Raw genomic sequence first — 24,703 nt, 5'->3', positions numbered from 1 at the left:
CACATGTTGCTTCCAAATCTTGGCTATTGCAAGTAATGCTGTATTGAACATGGAGGTGCCTATATTTTTTTTTCAAGTTAGTGTTTTTGTTTTCTTGTAAATACCCACAAGTTGACTTGCTAGATCTTATGGTTGTAGTTCTATTCTTTTTGGGAAACCTTCATAGTGTTTCCATAGTTGTAGCAATTTAAGTTTCCACCAGTAGTGCACAAGGTTCCCTTTTCTCCACAACCTCAATAACACATTATTTCCTATCTTTTCAATAATAACCATTTTAACAGGTGTGAGGTGCTGTCTTGAATGATGTTGAGCATCTTTCCATGTACCTGTTGACTCTTCTTTGGAAAAAGGTCTATTCAGATCTTCTTCCTATTGTTTTAATCAAGCGTTTTTTGCTATCGAATTGCATAAGTTCTTTTGTTTGGATATTAACCTTATACCAGAAATGATTTGGAAATATTTTCTCCCATTTAGTAGGTTGCTTTTCCTTTTGTTGATGGTTTTCTTTGCTGTGTAGAAGCTTTTTAGTATTATGTATTGTCACTTGTTTTTTGGTTACTTTTGCTTTTGGTGTCAGATTTTTAAAAATATCTCTAACATCTATGTCAAAGAGCTTACTGCTGATCTTTGAGGTCTTTTATGGATTTAAGTCTTTAATCAATTTTGAGTTTTTGTGTATGATGTAGAATAGTGGTCAGTTTCATTCTTTGCATGTGGCTGTCCAGTTTTCTCAATACTGTTTATTGAAGACTGTCCTTTTCCTATTGTATATTATTGTATTATTAGCTCCTTCTGTTGTGTTGTACATGGTCATATGTGCATGGGTGTATTTCTGTGATCTTCTTTGTTCCATAGATCTATATATTTATATACCAATACCATACTGTTTTCTTTTTTCTTGATCTTTTTTTGCCTTTTCTAGGGCTGCTCCTGTGGCATATGGAGGTTCCCAGGCTAGGGGTCTAATCGGAGCTGTGGCTGCTGGCCTACGCCAGAGCCACAGCAATGTGGGATCCAAGCCGAGTCTGCGACCTACACCACAGCTCACGGCAATGCCAGATCCTTAACCCACTGAGCAAGAGCAGGGATCAAACCCGCAACCTCATGGTTTCTAGTCAGATTCGTTAACCAGTGAGCCATGATGGGAACTCCATCTTACCTTATTCTTAATGTCTGGACAGTGAAAGGTGTTTCTGCTATCTAATTTTGCACAACAAGCCATCACAAAGCTTAATGCCCTAATCCAACAGTTAATCATTTTCCTATTTCTGTGGAGACTGAGTTTACTTGGAAAATTCTCGCTTAGCTTCTTACATGGTTCCAGTCCTATGATGACTAGAGCTAGACTCCTCTGATGGCTCAACTAGGCTGCATGTTTTTGATGGCTCACTCACATGGTCAGCAGTTGGTGCTGGTTGTAGGCTGGGAGTTCAACTGGGATTGTCAGTCAGTTAAGTACTGTACTGTGACCTTAAGTTCTTTTGTAGGAAGCAGTCCTCAAAGATGCCGTACTAGGTGAATCGTGTCCCCCATATTCACAGCATTATATATTCCCCTACCTTTGAGTCTAGACTAACACTGACTCAGTTTTTACCAAGAGTGTGGCAAAAATAATGTCCCATGTTACTGAAGCAAAGGCACGAGAAGCCTTACAGTTTCCGAGTCTCTTGGGATGTTTATCTATGAGATGCTCCTTCTTGGAATTCATTCAATATGATATAATAGGCTCAAGTCAGAGGGAAAGACATGGCTATCCAGTTTTTTTTAATGCCTAATTAGCCACTTTTTGCCAATTAGAGATTTTTAAAATATTTATGCAGCTTTCTGATTTTTCTCTGCAGGAAATTTTGAATTGTCACTACAGGAAGTAAAATTTCCTGTATCTTTTTAAGAGACTTTATAATATTGAACTTCCAACAAATATCATTAGGATAATCTGAAGGCTTTTCTTCTACCTCACTCCAGTTCCATTAGTCACTCAACAGAACATATGGACATTTTATATTGAGTAGAGATAGGTTCTGAGGATGGTCTTAAAAGAAAAAATCATTTTTTTTTTCCTTTGGATTTGTTCTCAAATTCCCTTTGCTCATACTTTACATTTTGATTAGGGGACTTACATTGGAAGGTTGACAGATTTTTTTAAATGCCAAAACTGTATGAAAATATTTCTGATAAAACCTGGAAAACAAATCTTTCCAACACATCCACTTGCCTATTATGTAGGTTTTAGGTCCTCGAAGTTGTACCTTCTTGATATCTCATTTTACCTTAAAAAATAACATTGGAATCATCTACTTATGTTCTAAGTCTACAGTATAAATATAATTTTCAATGACAATGACCATTCCTATTCATCTTCTACCTCCAGAACCTAAACCCAACTGTCATATAGTTGGCATTCAATAGATGTACATTGATCTGACCTGTAGGAAGCAAAAACTGCAGTTTTGAATCAGTTAACTAAAGATTTTAGGTCCCATGGCTCTTAAGTATAAGGAGCTAAATATAAAAAGCAGAGTTTAAATACTCATCTTTTTCTCAATTGAAATATAGTTGATGCTCAGTAGTGTTTGTTTCAGGTGTACTGCATAGTGATTTGACATTGGCATACATTATGAAATGATCACCACTGTAACTCATAACCAAGTTCTTAAAATATTATTGACCATATTCCCTTTGGAGGTGGACATATTTATTATCTTTACTGTGGCAACTGTTGCAAGGGCAGACACCTATATCAAAATGTATCAATTATATAGTTAAACATGTATAGGCCTGTCAGAACTGGAAATGCATGTGTTGGGTCCTTTGGACCCTGGAGCAGTAGGCAGAGGTGGCTGGGGAGTGATGTGATGAGGCTGCTGTCGCTGGTCTCTTCTCTCTCGTTTTGCCTCCTGATCTCCATACCGCTGTGTCCTTCATCTCCAAGTTCCTCCACACCAAGGGGCTCACGAGTGAGCAACAGCTGGAGACCTTCAGCCAGAGCCTGCAGGAGCTGTTGGCAGAACGTTACAAACCTCACTGGTTCCCATAAAAGCCGTGAAAGAGATCAGATTACCATTGTATTCACATAAACCATAAAATGGATCCTCCGTGTAGATTAGCAGAAGACTGAGCAGTCAGGAGCTGTTCAAGCTACTCCCAAGTGAACTCACCCTCTGGGTTGACTCCTAGGAAGTGTCCTATAGAACTGGATAGGATGGCTCCATCTGTGTGCTTTATGAAACCTCACCAGCAGGGGGTAGCATACAAAGCACCACCGTGTGCAAATGGTAGGCCCCACTATTAGCTGTAAGGAGGAACTTCTCTTGGGCAGAATAAAAATTATAGTATGATGACTGTATCAGGTGAAGATATAGTCTGTGGTTGGATCATCTTATAATAGATGGATAACTTAATTTTTTTGGGGGGTGGAATCCTCTTGGGGTTGACTGTGGAATTTAACCATGTCACAACTGTGAAGATCTGGCACAAGATAGTGGTAAAAACCTCTAAGTGACAGTGCCATAGTTTGGACAGAACCTTTCAATGATTGAATAGCCTCTGAGTCCAAGTAAACAATCATTTTATCTGCCAGGGAGTGAAGTTCTGGAGTGGTTTGACTTTTCTTCCAGACATATATATCTAAATTTTTATATCAGTCCATTTAACACAAACCTATATTTCAAAGAACCTCTCTGCAGTAGAACTTGCTGAGGAAATTTGCACTATTACACTTAAATTGTTAGTCTTTTTGGCAGCTCAATAGGAAAGCTCAACATTTTTAAACATAGTAGTATTGGAAGTTTTATGACAGGTCTTTCACCTAGCACTTAAATATGTATAAATGTACATACAACTAGTAAGCATGACCTGGGAAAATGGTCAGAACTTGTGTTTTTTGGCCTTGAAAGTAGAAAGTGATCAGAATCAGCCATGGCAACAGGCTTAAAAAAAAGACCCTTAAAAAGACACTGTCTCGATGATTGGATTAGGAAGATGTGGTATATATACACAATGGAATACTACTCAGCCATAAAAAAGAACGACATAATGCCATTTACAGCAACATGGATGGAACTGAAGACTCATACTGAGTGAAGTAAGTCAGAAAGAGAAAGACAAATACCATATGATATCACCTATAACTGGAATCTAATATACAGCACAAATGAATGTTTCCACAGAAAAGAAAATTATAGGGTTGGAGAATAGACTTGTGGCTTCCCACAGGAGAGGGAGGGAGTGGGTGGGATCGGGAGCTTGGGGTTAACGGGTGCAAAGTATTGCTCTTGGAATGGATTTACAAGGAGATCCTGCTGTTGTAGCATTGAGAACTATGACTGGATACTTACATCACAACACAACAATGGGAGAAAAAATGATGTATACATGTATGTGTAACTTGGTCCCCATGCTGTACAGTGGAAAAATAAAATTTGTTTCAAAAAAAAAAAAAAAAGACCCTGTCTCAGCTGTGGTGTTAGCACCAGCCAGCTCTCCGTACATTTGTTAGTGGGTAGCCTTCTAAGACTGCTTGTTTTTAGAAGGTAGAAGTCTGGCTTGTAACTTTCCTTGTACATAATCAGGTAAAAATCTTTTCCACAAGTAGCTATTTTGTGAATTTTATAAGTCATCTTTTATTTGACAAATTATGAACTGGTGTAAATTTGTACAGTTTATATGTATTTGTGGCAAAGATGTACAGACCTCTATATCTTGGATGAGAAATTTTTCTTATCTCTGATAAATTGTTTCTTGGCATTTTAAAATAAACATGTATAATTTGTTGAATGGCAATATAGCTAAATCTATCAAATTATGTGTTTATATATCCAGATTCAAACTGAATCCGAATAAGAATAAAAAAATGAAGAAAAACAAACGTGAACATTTCCTTAGCTGTAGACAAGTGAGCCTATGGATATGATCTTGACTGCTCTCTAGATGAAACTGTGCTAATGACATCAATGCAGTCAGCATTTCTGTGAAGAAATGCAAAGTATACACAACATTACCGCTACTGATATCAATTCAAATGTTTCAAAAAAATATGAGCTCTTGTGGTTTCTGTCTTATAAAGAATAATGAACAATGCAATTTGTGTATAGTTCGACTGGCAAGTAAATTCCCCACATAAAATATGAATAGAATTAAAAAATAACCTGTCACATTTATGAAGCTGGGTTAGAGCTCTTAGAGAAGGTATATTATTTTAATGTCAGAAAGCAAGTTCTTTTTTATTTTATCATGCAAATGAAATTATGAAAATTTGTTTTACAACATGGCAAGCATTGTGTAACTTGATAGAAATATGGGTATTAAAATCAAGTCACTTTTATGTTTATGGCTAATTTTCAATGTGTATGAGGATATATATTATCCAAGGAGCGAAGAATGAAAAAGCAGTCTATTGCTTTCTGATGAGAAGAAATACTTATAGGTCAACATAGACTATGTTTATGAAAATAGAATCAAGATGATGCCATTCATGGTGGAAAAAGAAATAAGCAATTGAGAACTAGCCCTCTCTTAGAAAAATATGTTAGGCATTCATATTATGAGTTGAACATTCAACTCTTAAAAGATCCCATTTTTTGAAAGACAGGAAAATAGGGCTGATGTCACATTGAATTGTCCACGGTGATGCTGGGTTTCCCACGATGCTCTTTTTCACCCCAGGTATTTAATATAAGAGACAGGACGCCATCGTGATGAGAGGCTCACATTCTGGTGCCATTGCACACAGGTTCAAATTTCAGTTGTATGAACTGTTAGAAGCTATTCTGTTTTCTCTACTGTAAATATCAATACTACCTCCCTCAAAGGATTTTTCATATGGGATGAAGAAATTTTTCTAAAGGGCTTAGAATAGTGCTTGGTACATCTTAAACTTACTGTGTTTTTTTCTTATTATTACATGCTCTTAGGCAAGTGTATTAGGATTTTCCAGAGAAGCAGAACCAGTAGGATTGATTTTTTTTTTTAACCAGTTGTCTTTTAAGCAGGAGTTGACTTGGACAATTATGGAGGCTGATAGGTCCCAAGATCTAGAGGGTAAAGCAGCAAGGCAGAGATGCAGGACACATGATGTTTCAGTTTCAGTCCAAAGGTAGGAAAGTGCTGATGTCCTCTTGTGAAAGCAGTCAGGTCGGGGGAATTCTCTTACTTGGGGTAAGATGATAATAGGGGCAGACCTATTAATTCTATTTATGTTCAGGCCTTCAGTTGATTGGATATGTCCTGCCCACGTGAAGGAGGGCAGTCTGCTTGACTCAATTTATCAATTGAAATGTTCATCTCATCCCCAAACACCTGCACATGAACACCCAGAGTAATATTTTACCAAATACCTGGGTGTCCTATGGTCTATTCTGGTTAACACATGAAATTAATCAGTACATCATGGAAACCGTCAAACATAATAACAATATGCATACCTAGGTTCTATATTTTGTCATGCTTTATTGAGACTTTAGTGTTTAAATTTTTTGTTAAGATATTTCATAGTTATGTTCATGCCTTTTGGTTACTCAATGCTTGACCATTCTTTGCTCATCAGAAGCATTATGATTTCTCTCCCTTTTGGGAATGAACAATTTCCATCAGCTATAATGTGACAGGCTAGATAGTTATTGTGAAAACTCATTCATTGGAAGACTCATTCATTTATATTTTTATTTATTAAAGTAGTTGATTTATAGTGTTGTGTTAATTTCTGCTGTACAGCATAGTGACCCAGTCTTACATGTATCTACATTCTTTTTCCCATACTTTGTTTCTCTCATACTATCTTCCATCATGGTCTATCCCAAGAGATTGGATGTAGTTCCCTGTGCTGTGCAGCAGGACCTCATTGCTTATCCATTCAAAATGGAATAGTTAGTATCTACCAACCCCAAACTTCCTGTCCATCTCACTCCTTCCCCTCTCCCCCTTGGTAACCACAAGTCTGTTCTCTGTCTTGTAAATAGGTTTCTGTTTTGCAGATAGGTTCATTGCACCTTATTTTAGATTCCACACATAGGTGATGTTATATAGTATTTGTCTTTCTCTTTCTGACTTACTCATTTCAAAAAAATTTTGAAATAACTCAGGAATTTGGGGCCTTGTTGGATCTCACTGACCATTCCAGCAGAAAGTGAGACATGAAACAAAAGTCCTAAATAACAAATATAGTGACATTAATAATATAGGTAATATTTACTGTTTCTTGAGTACATTCTAGGTATTGAACAATATAATGGGAGTTCCCATTGTGGCTCCGTGGGTTAAGAACATGACTAGTATCCATGAGGATGTGGGTGCAATCCTGGCTTTGCTCAGTGGGTTTAGGATCTGGTTTGCTGTGAGCTGCAGTGTATGTCACAGATGTGGCTTGGGTCTGGTGTTACTGTGGCTGTGGTGTAGGATGGCAGCTACAGCTCTGATTTGACTCCTAGCCCTGGAACTTCATACAGCACAGGTGCGACCCTAAAAAGAAAAGGGCAATATACTAGGAACTTTAGAGCTGTTTAACTGTTGCACACACCATGAGTTGGGAGCCATCACCTTACTCATCTCTTCCAGTTAAGGAAATGATGGTTAGATAGGTTGGGAAGCAGTGGGGTCTGCCTGGGCTTGTAAGACTGGAGTGGTTAGACTCCTAAGATCCTGCTCTGTCCTTCTGAAGGAGGAGGTGATGCTTCAAAGCGCAGGGCCCCTCAGGAGGTGGATCACTCCCTGCTGGTCTTTTCTTCCAATTGACAGTTACCGGGAGTGACATCTTAGCTTTTGTGTCTCGTTTCTATATTCCCCATCCAGTCCCTGTGATCACTCTCACCTATGTGCTTCGTTGTGGTGAGAATTAGCTATTCTGCCATTCTCTGTATTGATGGAACATCTGAGGTATAGTTAGGCCAACATGAAAGGAAACAACTGGAATTTTAAAAGGAATTTAAAAAAGTCTATTACTCACATTTCCAAGGGGGGATGGCATGCCATGCCAGGGAGGGCACCTGGGGAAGCATTGGGGGTTGAGGTCAAGGGAGGAGTGGAAACTGGACAAGAACCTTTGTTGTGATTTCTGCAGAAAGGAATGGAAGGCAGAGTAAGCAGTATTAGGATTGGCTGGTGGGCTTAGGGGCTGCCCCTAGTTGTTGGATACTTGGCCTTTGAGCACCTAGGCATGTGTATAGTGATGTGGAGACTGAGAGCCCCCATAGGTGCTGAGGGATGTGGACCTTGGACTGGTTGGTTTGTACTTGAAAAGCACACCCCTTGGGAAGAGGACCCCTGCTAAGGAGAGAGGATGCTGATGGAGGTAGGGGACCACAGCATCATTGAGCACATTATTAGGTTTTCCAGAACAAGGCATGCCCAGTATATGCATGTAGGGCAGATGGTAAAATAACAAGTTTGCAGAAGCCAGAAACATGGCTAATAGCTTGACTTACTCCTATCAGAGAAAGGGGGTTTCATGAAGTTTTACATTTATCACAAACACTTGAATTTACCTGTTTTCCCAGAATTAGTGCAAAAGTATCTTTATGGTGCCCATTCCTTGCCTGGTGGCCCATAGACTCTCACCTGCAGTGACAAAGCCCTCTGTTTGCATCAATGGTAGCAGGGAGAAACAGCTTGTGAATATTTGCTACTCAGCAGTGAGAGCTGTTAACCTGGGCAGAGGTATAAGGGGATGGACGAAAGGGAAAAAGATAATAAAAGCCTCAGGAAACCCTCAGGTTTGTGAGAAGGTGTGTCTGAATGCACCCCCTTTCTACTTGCCAGGTATGACATGGGTCAGGAACCGCACTGCAGATCTTTGTCCCTTCATTTTCTCCCATATTAAAACACCTTTTTTATGTTATTATATATTGAAACCAGGCTCTTCTGAGTTTTTCCAGTCTTCTTCCTACCTCTTCCACTCTCATGCTTTTTATTCTTTAGGATGTTGCAACCACATCCAAAAGAAAATAAAAAATAAGTTTGCTAGAGACGGATGTCTTCACTGAAGAGGGAGGAAAATAATCTGTGTGAACAGTCTGTAGGACATAGAAACATGCTTTTAACAGAGAATGGGGAAAGAGAAAACGTGGATGTGTTCACAATTCAAAGTGAAGGCCCATCAGGTTTGTAAGAAGCAAGTGGGTTGAACCAAATAGGGTGATATATGGATCTTAGAGTGGCATGAACCTGTAGTAAAGACTGCTGTACATGTCTGTGTAGACATAAATGTTGTAGTATATTAGTTCTCAGGAGAACCTTGGGAGGTCTTATTTGCATTCTAATATTCAGTGCATGAAATAGGTGCCACTTTTCTGGGTGACCCTGAGGAACAGGATGGAAGTCCTTCTTGGTAGTCAAGGTTCTGGTGGGACAAGTTGCAGAGTGTAGAAACCCATTCCATATAGACTCTATAGGGGTAAGAATAGATGGTATGGCTGAAGGAAAGAGACTGCTGTCTATCCTTCTAGAATCCATGAAGGATTGACGGAAGCATGGGAAAGATTAATTGGAAGACTTTGTTTTGGGAATCAATGTTTACTCCCCTGCCCCTTTGACTTTCAGAGCATAGAAATGTATTACAAATGGAGCAGTAATAGAAAAGCATGGATCTGGTGATGGTCCAAGGCTTTTTCTTTAAGCGCAGGCCTATCAAGGGCTTGAACAATTCTTCTTCAAACAAATTACACAGTTGGCTTTGGGTCTTAAGTGGACGCTAGAGACATACTAAAAAGTGAAAATGACATGGGTAATGCAGCGCAGAGCTTGCTAACCAGTGGGTTGTAGCATTGCCACAGGGGACATGAACAGGCCTCTTTGATTTATTCTAGTATTTCTTGCAGACTTGACCATATTATGTGTATGTCCTGATGGAGAAAAGTTTGGAAGTGTTAATCTAAGTGACTAAAGTAATGATCTAGAAGTTCAATGCTGTTGGAGTTGTACCTACCTCTTCAGCACAGTCGTAAGATCTATACCTTATAAGGGTGATTTCAAGGGCAAAATGTATGTTTTGTTTAAAAGGAAAAGAAGATTTGTGGTGAGAACAAGCATATGAATGAAACTAAAAATGATCTTCCTTTAGCATCACATTCATTGTTTATTTTGTTAATGGTAGGGGAGGAGCTCTACATGACTACATCAAATAAGTTGGACCTAGGGAGATCTGTTCTGTAGGTGAACAGTGGAAGAGAAAAAGAGTACTTCTCTCAGTTCTGATATGAAATACTCTGATTGAGGTGAGTGCATTTCGTAGCACTAACCTCCATGTTAAGAGAGCTCTAACTTGAAAACTAATCATTCTTTCTGGATCAAGATATAACATAAGTAAATCAAGAATGTTTTGTGTGGCGTTCCCATTGTGGTATAGTAGAAACGAATCCAACTAGGAACCATGAGGTTTGCAGGTTCAATCCCTGGCCTTCCTTAGTGGGTTAAGGATCCGGCATTGCAGTGAGCTCTGGTGTAGGTTGTAGACGTGGCTTGGATCCTGTATTGCTGTGGCTGTGACGTAGGCCGGCAACTATAGCTCCAATTTGACCCCTAGCCTGGGTCCTTCCATATGCAGTGGGTGTGGCCCTAAAAAGCACACACACAAAAAAAGAATGTTTCGTGTTTTTCCTTCATAAGTGCTAAATAATTGCTTTTTTCTTTTCTATGTTTAATAAAACTTTTGGCAGTTCATATTTTCTATTTCAGTGACTGAAGTCACTAAATTCTTAGCCTTTGAGCCAGAAGTGTGGCTTTTCTTTGACATAGGCCTTTTTCAGCTCCCATATAAACATCAAGTCCTTTCAATTTTCTTTCCATTGGTTCTGCTTAGTTTATGATCCCGTGAATTATTGCAACAACTTCTTGATTGGTTTCTCAAAATACAAGCCTCCTCTTCCTCTTCTGTCCATGCTCCATATTGCTACCAGAATGTTCTTTCTAAATTGCAAGTTTGCTTTTATTGTTTTTTTTGTGTGTGTGTGTGGCCTGTAAGGTGAAGACCAAGCTCCTTAACATGGCTGTGAGTAAAAGGTTAACCAAACTCTTTTTTCTTCTACATGAGAAATTGAGCCTGAATTAAGTGCTTCTTCCCCCACCCCTACCCCCTTGAAAACTTGGTTAAGGTAGAATGTCAGCTGTATTACTGGGCAATATTTCTAATGGTAAAGTGAGCTGTCATTGGAATATTGGATCTCGTCTAGAAGAATTTTGAGTGGAAAACCACAAACATTGCTGTAAAGACTGTTTCTACATATATATTTATACCCATATTTAATTTTTAAATAGGAAAACATTCCAAGAAAATATGGAATTTTCTTCTGCTTTTAGAGGAAAATAAAGTGTATATAGGAAAAGATTTTTCATCTAAATTCAGCAAAGAGATTGCTTCCCCAATTTACTATCTTCTGCTTCAGGAATCAACACTTTGTGTCCTTGACTTGAACTTTTGACTTACTATTGAATCAGTAAAATTGAAATCACCATGTTTTTTTAATTCTTCTGTCCCTATTCATGGTTTAAAATGGGGCCCAATAAGAAGGAGGAGGAGATAAGGAACTGAAAAGCACATAATATCAGGTGAATATTACACTGTATTGTATATTTTTTTCTTTTAGATGTTAATGCCACAATTGGTGTCTCATTAATTCTTTTAAAATTTAGCATATGTGGTTATTTCCCTCTTGGATATAGAAATAGAAATAGAATCAGTTAAAAGTTACATTGAGAGAAATATAATCATCAGCTATTCCACATATTTAGTTCATGTTCTACCCTCTAACTGGATCAGTGCCTAGAACATCATAGGTATTTAATTATTTCTGTTGAGTAACGGTCACATTTGTTTACAACCCATAGTATAAGTCCTCTGGAAGGGAGATTATGCGATGGGACAAACTGAGCTGCTATTTGGGATCTGGAAAATCTTGTTTTTTAGCTTCTCAAGGACAGTTGTACATAGTATGAGGGTTCTGTTTTGCTTCACTAGGCGTTCAGTGCTGAAGACGCCAGGAATAATTGTCCATCGTTATGCAATTCCATCCAGTCTGAGATATAAGGGCCCTTATGGTGCAGCATAAAGATCAACACATTAGAAATGGATTTGTAAAGAGCCCAGGGCCTTGTTTGGGGTCATGTAATTGAGGACAATTTTCCTAAATATAATGAGAGCAGCCAAGGCCTAAAAGCTAAGAGTTAAAAGGCACAGATTTATATAAGGATGAGAAATGCCAAGCCATTATATGAAGAAAGTAATTTTTCTGTTCTCAAAATTGCATTTTCTAATAAGTCAAGGTTCAATCTATTTTACTTATAAATGAATATACCCTTCTGCCCTGGCTCCTCTCTGTTTGACTGTAAGAGTGAGTTCAGAGAGTAGGGGAAGGAAACACCGTGCCACTGGTCTCCCTTAGAGAGGAAATGATTATATAATCAGCAAATTCAATTAAGAGTACGGAAAACATCTTTTAAAACTTCCATTAAAAAAAAAAGTAAGCTTTCATTGTCACTGACAAGAAAAAAAATGTAGTCTGAAAGCAAGATAACGTACTAGCAATCATTTTTTTGCCATCCTGGAAAAATAGCTTTAAGAAAGCTGATTCTTTCATTAACTATAAATATTAGCATAGCACGATGGAAGTCCATCTACTGTACTTGTGCTTCCAAGTGGACAAATATGTTAAATACTCCTTTGTCCAATAAATTTAGAAATCTCTAAGAAATAATGGCTTAACCATATTTAGATTCTGCCTTGGAAAAGTGCAGAAATAATGTGTAATATGTATTTCTCCAAGTCTCATGAGGATACATAAGGGTTCAAATGGAGTCGCTTCAAAAACTGTCAGCCTTGATTTGTTGACTTTTCAGTACCACCTTCTCATATACAGCCTCAAAATCTCCAGCCCCATTACTGGAGCAAATCCTGGAAATGTCTCCAGAGCAAGGCTTTCCTACTCCTGCCTAGTACTCACCCTCCCCTTCACTGCTGCTGCAGCCCCACCTCCCTGATGCTGGATGCCTGTGGCATTGCTGGGGATTGATCTGCACAGCCATTGGTGCCAGTGGCCACTGGGAGAGCTTGTGCTGAAGTCTGTGGCCTCCCTTCCCAATGATTGTCCTTGAGGTGTCCTTCTCTGATTACTATGTAGAATCAGAAAAATAGTATTTGTTAAGTATTTCATTGTCGTATGAACAAGGTTGAATACCAGTTGTGGCATGGCCAACATTTCTGAAAGAAGAAATTCAGGCTGCCCTACATTCAACCTCAAATGTGGGAGGTGGCGATGGTTGTGATGGATGTAGGAAGGGCTTATCGTACCGCCAACTTGAAAAATGCACAGTTTGAAAGTTGAGAGTTAAGTTTTATCTCAGGCAAATTGGGGACTAGAGTCTGGGAGGCATCATTTCAGATAGTTCTGAAATACAGCTCCAAAGAGGCAAGGGAGACTGTTCGTGTATGATTTTGGGAAGAGGGAGGTACATGTGACCACACACACACATTACAGAAGGTAGCTGCTAGTCTCATGACGGTTACTGCTAGTCATGAGTAGATGTCACCATGAAGGATTTTAATGCTTTTCTGGATATGAGGAGATGCAAGAATAGGACTCATAAAATCTCCTGAAAATATCTGTCTGAAGTCCTGTTTTATCAGTTTTTCCAGAGCACAAAGTGCCTCACTCCTGAGCTCCTGTCAGGGGGTATTGAAGGTCAGCAGCTGGAGTGGTTCATGATTCAATCTGTGTAGAGGCAGATGGCAAGTGCCAGGCTCCAGTTTGCTGTACAATACTATCTGATGACATGTTTGTGATTATTGTCACTCTTTTATATTTTGGTGACATCATTACGTTACTCTGGAAGTAAGATTGGATGATTCCTGTTTAGGGGTAGTTATAGTGACTTAGGAAAATGTCAGACTGAAATCCGTAATTCCAACTGTAACAGTCATGTAGTGCAAATCTTACAATCTATTACAATTGTATGTACATTGTAGAATTAAACCTTCATAATGATCCTGTGGAAGTAGCTCCATGGGTCATATCTCTAATTAAATTTTACAAATGAAGAGCGGATGGTCAAGGAGGTTATTTAACTTGCTCAGGATGACAAGGCAAAATTTGAAGCCCAGCTACTTCATTGAAATGAGCACATTTCCCCTTTTACTACTGTGATTTAAAGAGTCTTTTTTTTTTTGATAATTTATTAAAACAGTTCTGTGCTAAATTTTTCCTATGTGCACACACACATGCACATTCATATGCGTCCTCTGTTTTCTGAGCTTCTCCGTTGCCTTTTTTCCTTTTCCATCAAATACCCTGACCGTTCACCTCCAGTAGTGGTATCTAATGCTAAAAACGTGTTGTTTTTTTCTTTATATTTATGTAAATAACACGGAGACCAGCTCAGCAGATGAGGGCTGAAGAACGGGTGCTGTGAAACTTAAGGAAAGAGTTAACATAACACAAGACACAGAGACATTTATCTTAATTAAAGGTGGGAATCAGGGGACTCAAGGTCTCAGAGACCAAGAACGCTGCCTCAAGAAACCACACTGCTGTTGTGCTCTTTAGGATTACCTCAAATGAGGAGGGGGTTGTAGGTGCAGGATATGGGTTTTTTTTAAATTATTTTAAAAGTCACATAGCTGGTAGATGGTTAAGCTTTTATTCTGACCGTTAGGCATTTAACATTCAGTAGCATTGAGAAGCTTGGTGTCAGCTATCTATGCGTAGCATCTAGAGAATCATAACTGTGCTTCCGCAAACAGCATGCCTATCTGTGGCAAGGCTGTGTGCCTAGGTTTGCACCTTGGTTCTCTTTGCTAATGCATATTCTGCTAACGACCACTCATAAACCACTTTGGGCCATGAGGTTCCTCTTTCTCTTATTTTAACAGGACCTATCATGCTGTGCAAACAGTGTGCCAATCTGAACAAGTCCAGTGTGCCTAGACCAATGCATTATGTCCTCATTCAGCTGACCACATGAGTAACTTACGCCTTTAGGTCTTTGTTCTTAAGCTTAAGTCATTTACCAGCACTGCGACTGTTTTTCAAGTAGGAATATGGGGTAAAGTAAAGCAGGACAAGATGGAGTTTTCAGCAAAGAGGCTAAGAAAATACTGTAGAAACGTGTCTCCCGACAAAATAATAATCATATAACTATACCTATGCATAGAGATGAATAATAATTATATAACGATAGTTTTCTGCATTTTACTTTTTTCACTTAATGCAATATGGAAATCTCTCCTAATTTAAGACTTAGTTCTCATTCATTTCTTTTAGTAACTGCATTTTATATCATGCTCAGACATCCTGTAAATTGTACAGTGTACCCTCCCCAGTGGGCGTTTCAGTTTGCAATTTTAGCCACTGTTTGCAGTGCTGTATTAACACTGTTACACATAGCTCTTTATGTGGTTGCTGTGTTGAAAGGGTACAATATTCTTTTCTCCCCATAGGACATTGACTGTTGTTCTCTGTGCTAAACAGTAGGACCTTGTTGTCAATATTCATTTTTAATAGTTGTTGACAGATTGCTTTCCAAAAGGCTTGCAATAGAGGATGCACTTCTGTAAACGTGTGAGTACACTCTCGTTTACATTCTACTGGTAAGACGTGATAAAATAATTTTCAGGTTTGCCAGTTTTATGGAATAAGATGATATCTCATGGTGACTTTAATTTACATGTCCCTTAGAGCTACTATCATTGGCCATTTTTTCTAATCTATTTTATGTCATTTTGATGAAGTCTTTGGTGAAATGCCTTCCCCTATCCTTACTGCATTTTCAGCAGGGTTATCTTTACCTTGCCTATTTGTAAGAACATATATTACATTATACTATATTACACATTCATCCTTTCTTGTTTGGATCGTGATATTTTCAAAATGCTTTATTCATCTGTTAGCCTATGGTATCATCTATCATACAAAGTTTTAAAACTTAAGACTCAAGTTTCTCTTCTCAAAGCTGCTGGGGTTGTATCCGTGGTAAAGAATTTTCCTTAGATTGTATATTGTGGAGGGATTTTATTTTAGGTCTTGCATTTAATATTTCTGTTCTTCTGAAATTTCTTTGAGGAAAGAATGGGGCTGCTTTAATTTTCTTATAAATGGAAACAGGTTGTTCCAGTAATACTTCTTAAATAAGTCAGTTTTTCACTGAAATAAAATTCTTCCTTTGTCAAACAATAACTTCTCAACCACACTAGATCTGTTTCTGAATTGTGTTTTTACAGTGCCCTTCCAAGAACTGTGAAGGCTTGAGATTTTAATTTACTTCTAAGTGAACAGGTGATTCTTCCACAATTTTATAGATGCTGGAAGAAGATGGCAGTTTCGTGAGCCAGAGGCAAAGGACCATTTATTACTCACAATAGCAGTAACCATGGTTTCATAATATTCCCACTCAGGTCCTCTGGGCCCCAGTTCTTACAGTTTAATACAGTATGATGTGTGTGACAATGCCTTAGCTGCATTTCTTGAAGGTTAATAGGTTATTTACGATTGTTTTTTTTTCACTCAGTGCAAGGAATTTTCTAATTTTCATTGTGCATTCTTTGACTCATTTAAAGGTGTTTACTTTTCAGATAGTTTTGGGGTTTCTCATATTTGTTACTGATTGCTGATTTAATTCTCTTGTGATCAGATAACACATTTTGTGTTATTTTAAAACTTTAGAAATTGACTCTGTGATTAGGATACCTTTTTAATGTTTTTCTTGCCTAATTGTTTGGGGTAGGATTTCCAGTACTATGTTGAAGGGAAGTGGCAAGAATGGGCATCCTTGTTTTATTCTTGATCCTAGAAGAAAAGCTTTATTTTCTCACCATTGAATATGATGATGTTAGCTGTGGGTTTGTCACACGTGGCATTTACTGTGTTGAAGTATGTTCCTTCTGTACCTAATTTGTTGATCGTTTTTATAGTTTTTATCATGAAAGGCTGTTGAATTTTGTCAAATGCTTTTTCTCCACGTATTGGGATGATTATGATTTTTATCTTTCATCCTGTTACTGTGGTGTATCACATTTATTTATTTGTATATTGAAGCATTTCTGCATCTCAGGGAGGAATCCCACTTAAACATGCAATTGTGCTATTTGCTAGTGTTTTGTTAAGGATTTTGGAGAAAAAGGGAATACTTTCTATACTGTTGGTAGAATTGTAAATTGGTATAACCATTGTGGAAAACACTATGGGGAGTTCCCATTGTGGCCTCAGAGGTAATGAACCAGACCAGTATCCATGAGGATGTGGGTTTGATCCCTGGCCTTGCTCAGTGGGTTAAGGATCCGGTATTGCTGTGAGCTGTAGTGTCCGTCACAGAGGCAGCTCCGACCCAGCGTTGCTGTGGCTTAGGCTGGCAGCCTCAACTCCAATTCGACCCCTAGCCTGGGAACTTCCATATGCGAGGTGCAGCCCTAAAAAGGCCAAGCAAACAAAAATCACTGTGAAAGTTGCTCAAAAAAAAAATAAAAATAAAACTAACACATCATCCAGCAGTCCCACTTCTGGGTATTTATTCAAAAGAAATAAACACAGTAGTGCAAAAAGATAGCTGCACGCTCATGTTTACTAGAGCATTATTTATAATAGTTTAGACATAGAAACAGCCTAAATATCTATCAGTGGGTAAGTGGATAAAGAAACTGGTATGTATCTACAATGGGATATTATTCAGCCTTAAAGAAAGAAATTCTGCCATTGGTATAGCCTGGATGAACCTAGAGGACATTATGCTAAGTGAAATAAGCCCGACACAGAGCTTGTACCAAGGGTTCCCTTTTCTCCATATCCTTGCCAATACTTGCTATTTCTTGTCTTTTTGATAATAGCCAGTCTAACAAGTATGAAGTGATAACTCACTGTGGTTTTGATTCACATTTCCCTGACTGGTGATGGTGAATACTTTTTCGTGTGCTTATTAGCCGCCTTTCTGTATGTTGTCTTAGGAAAAATGTCAGTTCAGATCCTCTGCTTTTATTAATCAGGTTTTTTTTTCCTTCTTTTTGCTATTGAGTTGTGTGAGTTCTTTATATACTTAATAGTTATAATTTTGGGTATTAACCCTTTATAAAATATGATTTGAAGATATTTTCTTCCATTCAGAAGATGGCCTTTTCTTTTGTTGAGAGTTTCCTTTGCTGTACATATGTTGTTTCTTTGATGCAGTGCCACTTGTTTAATCTTGATTTTGTTGTCTTTTCTTTTGGTGTTAAATTCATAAAATCATTGCCAAACTAATAGCAAGTAGTTTATTGCCTATGTTTTCTTCTAGGAGACTTAGGGTTTTAGGTCTTAGGTTGAAGTCTTTAATCCTTTTGAGTTGATTGTTATATGTGGTGTAATGTAGTTGTCCATTTTTACTCTTTTGCTAGTGGCTGTCAGTTTTCTTACCATCATTTATTGAGGAGACTATACTTTATATCCATTGTATATTTTTGACTCTTTTGTCATAAATTGACCGTATATGCATAGGTTTATTTTTGGGCTATATGTTCCATTGATCTTGTACCTTTTTTATGCCATTACCATACTATTTTGATGACTCTATATTTGTAATATATGTGGAAATGGGGGCGTGTGATGCCTCCATCTTTATTCTTCTTTCTTAAGATTGGGTCACCTCTTCAGGGTCTTTCTGGTTTCATACAAAGTACTGTTTTTCCTATTTCTGTAAAAAATGCTATTGAAATTTTAATAGAGATGATTGCAATGATTTTGAAAATATTTTTCTTTTTATTCCTTAGATTGGAATATTTAACTTTATCTCTCTCCATGTGTATTGTGATGTTCTTTTGGTATCTCAAATACGCTAGTAAGACTATGAAGCAAAATTTTAATTTTACATGTTGTAATTTCCAATTTGATAATTTCTATTTGGTTTACTATCACAGTTTTAAACATAATGTTTCATCTGTCCATTCAAAAAAAAATTCTTTACATTTTTAACATGTTTATCATAGCTACTCTGAATTCTCTGCTAATTCCAGCATCAGGGTAATCTTAGAGTTGGTATATCTTGACTGGCTTTTCTATTGACTATGGTACAATTTGTCTGCTCTTGTTTTTCGCTCCAGAGTACATTATGAAGTTTTATTCCTTGGAAAAAATCCAGAATTCCAGCTTCTCAAATGGATTGTTCTGGTTAATGTGAATACGAGGATGACTTTTTCATTTGTAGGGTTTTTTGAATTGAAGTTTACTTGATATACAATACTGTGTGTTACAGGTATACAGTATATTGATTCACAGTTGTGAAGGTTATACTCCATTTATAGTTATGATAAAATATTGGCTTTATTCCCGTGTTGTATAATATAGCCTTGTAGCTTATTTTACATATAGTAACTTGGTACCTCTTAATACCCTGTCACTATATTGTCCTGCCTACTTTCCTGCCCTCTTCCCACTGGTAATCATTAGTTTGTTCTCTGTATCTGTGGGTTTTTTTTTATACTCATGTTTATATTTTTAGATTTCACATATAAGTGATAAACAGTAATTGTCTTTCTGTCTGATATATTTCAGTTAGTGCAGTGACTCCAAGTCCATCCATGTTGTTGCAAATGACAAAATTTCATTCTTTTTTATAGCTGAGTAGGATTCCACTGTGTGTGTGTGTGTGGATTGGAGTGGATGTACTTTTTTTAATGGACATTTTTTTTTCAGCTATGTACCCATGTGTGGAATTGCTGGGTCTTAGGGTCATTCTATTTTTAGGTTTTTGAGAATCGCCATCCTGTTTTTCATAATGGCTATACCAATTTACATTCCCACCTATAGTGTACAAGTGTTTGCTTTTCTCCACATCCTAACCAGCATTTACTATGTTCCTTTTGATAGCCATTCTGATAGGTGCGAGATGATTTCTCATTGTGGTTTTTATTTCCCTTATCTTGTGATGTTGAGCATCTTTTCATATGCCTGTTGGCCATCTGTATGTCCTCTTTGGAAAAAATGTCTATTCAGATTTTCTGCCTATTTTTTAATGAGCTTTTTCTGATTCGTATGAGCTGATTATATACTTTGACCAATAAGGGGTCATAAATTCATATCATTTGAAAATAGTTTCTCTCATTCAGTAGGTTGTTGTTTTGTTTTTTCAATGGTTTCCTTTGTGCAAAATATTTTAAGTCAAATTATTACATTTTGTTTTTTGCGTTTATTTCCTTTGCTTTAGGAGATGGATCCAAAAAAATACTGCTATGATTTTTGTCAGAGTATTCTGCCTATGTTTTTCTCTAGAAGCTTTATGGTTTCAGGTCATACATTTCAATCTTTAATCCATTTTGAGTTTATTTTAGTATTCAGTGTTAGAGAATGTTCTAATGTCATTGTTTTATATGTAGAAGTCCAGTTTTCCAAGTACCACTTACTGGAGAGACTGTCTTTTCTCCATTTATATTCTTCCATCCTTTGTCATAGATATATTGACCACAATGGGTGGGTTTAATTCTGGGCTTTCCATTCTGTTCCACTGATCTAGGTTTATTTTTGTGCAGTACCATACTGTTTTTGATGATTATAGATTTGTAGTATCATCTGAAGTCAGGAAGCATGATTCCTCTATCTCTTTGCTTCTTGAGATTGTGTTGGCTATTTGGGTCTTTTGTGCTTTGATACACATTTTAACATTATTGTAGTTCTGTGAAAAATGCCATGAGTATTTTGAGAGGGATTGCATTGAGTGTGTAGATTGCCTTGGATGGTGTGGTCATTTGAACAATATTGGTTCTTCCAATCCAAGAACATGGTATGATTTTCCCCTCTGTGTCATCTTCGGTTTTGTTTATCAGTGTCTTACAGTTTTCTGAGTATAGGTCTTTTACTCTCTTAGGTCAGTTTGTTCTATTCTTTCTGATGCAGTAGTAAATGGGAGTGTTTCATTAACTTCTGATGTTTTTGCCCTTTTTTAAATGGCAGGTAATTTTTGTTATTGTACAATGGGTGTTACAATTGATACATTGTTGGAGCTCTGGATTTGTTGTCTTTCAATGTATAATCTTGGCTTTTATCCTGAAAGGCATTTTAACATAGTTGAACTGCTGCTTCTAACTCTATAACCTCATAGGTAAGGCAGAAGCTGAAATTTCCTCTCAGATCTTTAATCCTCCACCTCTTTCTTTCACATGGTGCCCTGAAGTACCTGCAGTTCGGAGACCAAGAAGGATTTGGGTACAGTCTATAAACAGATTTAGTCCCCTCCTTTATAGTGCTCCCCATGGGGGGTTTTCTCTTTTAGACCATCTTCTGGGCTCACAGAATACTGAGCTGCTCAGACTGGGGAGTTTCCTTGCAAAAAAGCTGCATGAACATAAATTTCATCCACTGTAGACACTTTTTCAGAAGTGCTTTCTCTGAAATCTGAAAGCTCTGCTCACTTCCTAGTAGAATGATTTTTATTTTTTGTCTAGAGTCTATTATGTAGAGTATTAGCTGTGTATCTATGTAGAGGATTATCTATGGGAAAGTTATCTACTCTGCTATTACTGGAAGAAGAATATATACAGATTTTTAAAATGTTAAACTAACCATAAATGATGGAATCTATCTTAAGGTACCTTGGGAAGAAAAGTCAATACATTTTTGAGGCTACAATTAATTTTTTTTAAATGAACAGTCAATCAAACAATAAACGTTTTCTATTTGCAACACACCCAGTTCATACTGTGAAATAAATCAATTGCAGATATTCTTGCTTCTGGCCTAATGAAATTTCTCCTAAAAACATAGTAAATACTGTGTGTTTGCAAAAAAAAAAAAAAAAAAAAATCAGCTAAGGCTAATGAACTAATTTGTAGCAAAGCTGAACCTTGTGATTAGTACTTACTGAACAATAACTAGATTTTTATGTAAACTTGAAAATTCACTGATCAATCAAAACATAAAAAGTGTCAATGCAACATGGACGTTGGAGACTTAGGATTAGTGTATGGAAAAATGCTTTGGTTTCGAAACTTTATATGGAAACTGGCAATGAGCATAGGTAAAAGTTGTTCAATACACCTGATTAAAATGACAAAGTGTTTCCTTTCTCAAGTCACTGAAGCCAATTAAAGTTTGGCAGCAATGGATGAATGAGATGGGTTCAAGGTGACCTTTTATTCTCTTTTAAATCACATTTTCTTGCCTTTTCTGCCAAGAAGCCTGTAATATATATGAGATGAGGTTTATAATACATACTTGTTTAAAGATAAGGTAACCAGAGTAGAGTCATTATATATTTTTCCTTACTTTGAAAATATGCTTTTGTAGGTTATTGAAGAGAAGCAAAAATAGCAAATTTCAATGTTTTGGGCATATCTGGTAAAAAATTTGAATGGGAAATAGTCAATTATTCTTAAGAATATTGCATTCCTCTTTTTGAGGTGTCTTAAATTGACTAGTTTTATATTTAAATATTTTGAATGTGAGTACTTAGGAGACAGAACTATATCATACTCCTTTGCACTCTAATGTCTAACACAGTGCCTGGCTCATAGTAAAAGACAAAAAAAACAAAAACCCACCTTTTTTCCAATGGTGTTTTTTTTTTTTTTTTGTTTTTTTTTTTTTACTATAAGTCTATATTTAAAGCAAAGAGGAATAATTTAGATCATTGGATTTTTATCATTTCTATTACTTTACACATTATTTTAAAGCCATGTAGTCTTTATATGAACACTTCAATGCTAGATAATTTCCTCTTTATTTTTAACTATGTCTTATTGGGTAAGTAACTTAACTCTTCAAGTAGAATACTAAATTTATTTATTTTTTTAAATTTATTTTTCCACTGTACAGCATGGGTCTAAGTTACACACACATGTATACATCATTTTTTCTCCCATTGTTGTGTTGCAATGTAAGTATCCAGACATAGTTCTCAATGTTGCAACAGCAGGATCGCATTGTAAATCCATTTCAAGAGCAATAGTTTGCATCAGTTAACCCCAAGCTCCCAATACATCCCACTCCCTTCCTCTCTCCCCGGGCAGCCACGAGTCTGTTCTCCAAGTCCATGACTTGCTTTTCTGTGGAAACGTTCATTTGTGCTGTATATTAGATTCCAGTTATAGGTGATATCATATGGTATTTGTTGTTCTCTTTCTGACTTACTTCACTCAGTATGAGAGTCTCTAGTTCCATCCATGTTGCCGTAAATGGCATTATTTTGTTCTTTTTTATGGCTGAGTAGTATTCCATTGTGTATCTATACCAATTGTCTGTTGATGGACATTTGGGTTGTTTCCATGTCTTGGCTATTGTGAATAGTTCTGCAATGAACATGCAGGAGCATGTGTCTTTTTTTTTTTTTTTTTTCCTTCTCTAGGGCCGCTCCCGTGGCATATGGAGGTTCCCAGGCTAGAGGTCTAATCAGAGCTATAGCCGCTGGCCTACACCACAGCCACCGCAACGCGGGATCTGAGCCACTTCTGCAACCTACACCACAGCTCAAGGCAACGCTGGATCCTTAACCCACTGAGCAAGGCCAGGGATTGACCCCGAAACCTCATGGTTCTTAGTCGGATTCGTTAACCACTGCACCATAACGGGAACTCCAACATGTGTCTTTTTTAAGGAAAGTTTTGTGTGGACATATGCCCAAGAGTGGGATTTCAGGGTCATTTGGTAGTTCTATATATAGATTTCTAAGGTATCTCCATACTTTTCTCATAGTGGCTGTACCAGCTTATGTTCCCACCAACAGTGCAGGAGGGTTCCCTTTTCTCCACACCCCCTCCAGCATTTGTTATTTGTGGACTTATTAATGATGGCCATTCTTACTGGTGTGAAGTGGTATCTCATGGTAGTTTTGATTTGCATGTCTCTAGTCAGGGATATTGAGCATTTTTTCATGTGCTTATTGGCCATCTGTATATCTTCCTTGGAGAAATGTCTATTCAGGTCTTTTGCCCATTTTTCCATTGGGTGGTTGCCTTTTTTGGTGTTGAGTTGTATAAGTTGCTTGTATATTCTAGAGATTAAGCCCTTGTCTGTTGCATTGTTTAAAAACTGTTTTCTCCCATTTTGTAAGTTGCCTTTTTGGTTGCCTTTGCTGTGCAAAAACTTGTCAGTTTGATTAGGTCCCATTGGTTTATTTTTGCTCTTATTTCTGTTGCCTTAAGAGAATGACCTGAGAAAATATTTATGAGGTTGATGTCAGAGAATGTTTTGCCTATGTTCTCTTCCAGGAGTTTGATGGTGTCTTGTCTCATATTTAAGTCTTTCAGCCATTTTGAGTTTATTTTTGTGCATGGTGTTAAGGGTGTGTTCTACTTTCATTGATTTGCATGCAGTTGTCCAGTTTTCCCAGCAATTCTTGCTGAATAGACTTTCTTTTTCCCATTTTATGCTCTTGCCTCCTTGGTCAAAGATTAATTGACTGTGGGTGTCAGGATTATTTCTGGGTTCTCTATTCTGTTCCATTGGTCTGTCTGTCTGTTTTGGTACTAGTACCACACTGTTTTGATAACTATGGCTTTGTAATATTGCCTGAAGTCTGGGAGAGAGATGCCTCCTGCTTGGTTTTTGTTTCTCAGGATTGCTTTGCAATTCTGGGGTTTTGTGGTTCCATATAAATTTTTGGATTATTTGTTCTAGTTCTGTGAAAAATGTCATGGATACTTTGATAGGGATTGCATTGAATCTGCAGATTGCTTTGGGTAGTATGGCCATTTTTATGATATACTTTTTCTGATCCAGGAACATGGAATATCTTTCCATTTCTTTTTTTATTTTTATTATGCAATGAATTT

The sequence above is a fragment of the Sus scrofa genome, chromosome 10 (genome assembly GCF_000003025.6).
Source record: "Sus scrofa isolate TJ Tabasco breed Duroc chromosome 10, Sscrofa11.1, whole genome shotgun sequence".
Classification (NCBI taxonomy): Eukaryota; Metazoa; Chordata; class Mammalia; order Artiodactyla; family Suidae; genus Sus; species Sus scrofa.
This window is presented reverse-complemented; position numbering follows the sequence as displayed.